This window comes from Bison bison, unplaced genomic scaffold, assembly GCF_000754665.1.
Source record: "Bison bison bison isolate TAMUID 2011002044 unplaced genomic scaffold, Bison_UMD1.0 scf7180017864254, whole genome shotgun sequence".
Lineage (NCBI taxonomy): Eukaryota > Metazoa > Chordata > Mammalia > Artiodactyla > Bovidae > Bison > Bison bison.
Window position 1 is genome coordinate 10,064,470 of NW_011494826.1, and position 3,284 is coordinate 10,067,753.

At 41.2% G+C, this 3,284-nt stretch overlaps 1 long non-coding RNA gene across 1 annotated transcript in view; it reads left to right on the plus strand.

Annotated features, from left to right (window-relative positions):
- The window catches only part of LOC104994236, an 11,629-nt gene that overhangs the window by 7,364 nt on the left and 981 nt on the right, over window positions 1–3,284 (plus strand). The gene's annotated exons all lie outside the window — the stretch shown is intronic.

Consider the following 3,284-nt stretch of genomic DNA (forward strand, 5'->3'; position numbering starts at 1 on the left):
ATTTCATGGCTGCAGTCACCATCTGCGGTGATTTTGGAGCCCCCCCAAAATAAAGTCTGCCACTGTTTCCACTGTTTCTCCATCTATTTGCCATGAAGTGATGGGGCTGGATGCCATGATCTTCGTTTTCTGAATGTTGAGCTTTAAGCCAACTTTTTCACTCTCCTCTTTCACTTTCATCAAGAGGCTTTTTAGTTCCTCTTCACTTTCTGCCATAAGGGTGGTGTCATCTGCATATCTGAGGTTATTGATATTTCTCCCAGCAATCTTGATTCCAGCTTGTGCTTCTTCCAGCCCAGCATTTCTCATGATGTATTCTGCATAGAAGTTAAATAAGCAGGGTGACACTATACAGCCTTGACATACTCCTTTTCCTATTTGGAACCAGTCTGTTGTTCCATGTCCAGTTCTAACTGTTGCTTCCTGACCTGCATACAGTTTTCTCAAGAGGCAGATCAGGTGGTCTGGTATTCCCATCTCTTTCAGAATTTTCCACAGTTTATTGTGATCCACACAGTCAACGACTTTGGCATAGTCAATAAGGCAGAAATAGATGTTTTTCTGGAACTCTCTTGCTTTTTCTAGGATCTGTCAATTTGATCTGGTAATTTGATCTCTGGTTCCTCTGCCTTTTCTAAATCAGCTTGAACAACTAGTTCATGGTTCACATACTATTGAAGCCTGGTTTGGAGAATTTTGAGCATTACTTTACTAGCGTGTGAGATGAGTGCAATTGTGCAGTAGTTTGAGCATTCTTTGGCATTGCCTTTCTTTAGGATTGGAATGAAAACTGACCTTTTCCAGTCCTGTGGCCACTGCTGAGTTTTCCAAATTTGCTGGCATATAGAGTGCAGCACTTTCATAGCATCATCTTTTAGGATTTGAAACAGCTCAACTGGAATTCCATCACCTCCACTAGCTTTGTTCATAGTGGTACTTCCTAAGGCCCACTTGACTTTACATTCAAGGATGTCTGGCTCTGGGTGAATGATCAGACCATCATGATTATCTGGGTTGTGAAGATCTTTTTGTACAGTTTTTCTGTGTATTCTTGCCACCTCTTCTTAATATCTTCTGCTTCTGTTAGGTCCATACCATTTCTGTCCTTTATCGAGCCCATCTTTGCACGAAATGTTCCCTTGGTATCTTTAATTTTCTTGAAGAGATCTCTAGTCTTTCCTATTCTATTATTTTCTTCTATTTTTTTGCACTGATCACTGAGGAAGGATTTCTTATCTCTCCTTGGTCTTCTTTGGAACTCTGCACTTAAATGGGTATACTGGAGATCAGTGGAGAAATAACTCTGAAAGAATGAAGGGATGGAGCCAAAGGAAAAAGAATAGCCAGCTGTGGATGTGACTGGTGATAGAAACAAGGTCCGATGATGTAAAGAGCAATATTGCATAGGAACCTGGAATGTCAGGTCCATGAATCAAGGCAAGTTGGAAGTGGTCAAACAAGAGATGGCAAGAGTGAATGTCGACATTATAGGAATCAGCGAACTGAAATGGACTGGAATGGGTGAACTTAACTCAGATGACCATTATATCTACTACTGCGGGCAGGAATCCCTCAGAAGAAATGGAGTGGCCATCATGGTGAACAAAAGAGTCCGAAATGCAGTACTTGGATGCAATCTCAAAAACGACAGAATGATCTCTGTTAGTTTCCAAGGCAAACCATTCAATATCACAGTAATCCAAGTCTATGCCCCAACCAGTAACACTGAAGAAGCTGAAGTTGAACGGTTCTATGAAGACGTACAAGACCTTTTAGAACTAACACCCAAAAAAAAAGATGTCGTTTTCATTATAGGGGACTGGAATGCAAAAGTAGGAAGTCAAGAAACACCTGAAGTAACAGGCAAATTTGGCCTTGGAATACAGAATGAAGCAGGGCAAAGACTAATAGAGTTTTGCCGAGAAAATGCACTGGTCATAACAAACACCCTCTTCCAACAACACAAGAGAAGACTCTATACATGGACATCACCAGATGGTCAACACCGAAATCAGATTGATTATATTCTTTGCAGCCAAAGATGGAGAAGCTCTATACAGTCAGCCAAAACAAGACCAGAAGCTGACTGTGGCTCAGACCATGAACTCATTGCCAAATTCAGACTTAAATTGAAGAAAGTAGGGAAAACCACTAGACCATTCAGGTATGACCTGAATCAAATCCCTTATGCTTATATAGTGGAAGTGAGAAATAGATTTAAGGGCCTAGATATGATAGATAGAGTGCTGATGAGCTATGGAATGAGGTTCGTGACATTGTACAGGAGACAGGGATCAAGACCATCCCCAGGGAAAAGAAATTCACGAAAGCAAAATGGCTGTCTGAGGAGGCCTTACAAATAGCTGTGAAAAGAAGAGAAGCGAAAAGCAAAGGAGAAAAGCAAAGATATAAACATCTGAATGCAGAGTTCCAAAGAATAGCAAGAAGAGATAAGAAAGCCTTCCTCAGCCATCAATGCAAAGAAACAGAGGAAAACAACAGAATGGGAAAGACTAGAGATCTCTCAAGAAAATCAGAGATACCAAAGGAACATTTCATGCAAAGATGGGCTCGATAAAGGACAGAAATGGTTTGGACCTAACAGACGCAGAAGATATTAAGAAGAGATGGCAAGAATACACAGAAAAACTGTACAAAAAAGATCTTCATGACCCAGATAATCACGATGGTGTGATCACTGACCTAGAGCCAGACATCCTGGAATATGAAGTCAAGTGGGCCTTAGAAAGCATCACTACGAACAAAGCTAGTGGAGGTGATAGAATTCCAGTTGAGCTATTTCAAATCCTGAAAGATGATGCTGTGAAAGTGCTGCACTCAATATGCCAGCAAATTTGGAAAACTCAGCAGTGGCCACAGGGCTGGCAAAGGTCAGTTTTCATTCCAATCCCAAAGAAAGGCAATGCCAAAGAATGCTCAAACTACCACACAATTGCACTCATCTCACATGCTAGTAAAGTAATGCTCAAAATTCTCCAAGCCAGGCATCAGCAATATGTGAACCGTGAACTTCCTGATGTTCAAGCTGGTTTTAGAAAAGGCAGAGGAACCAGAGATCAAATTGCCAACATCCGCTGGATCATGGAAAAAGCAAGAGAGTTTCAGAAAAACATCTATTTCTGCTTTATTGACTACGCCAAAACCTTTGACTGTGTGGATCACAATAAACTGTGGAAAATTCTGAAAGAGATGGGACTACCAGACCACCTGACCTGCCTCTTGAGAAATTTGTATGCAGGTCAGGAAGCAACAGTTAGAACTGG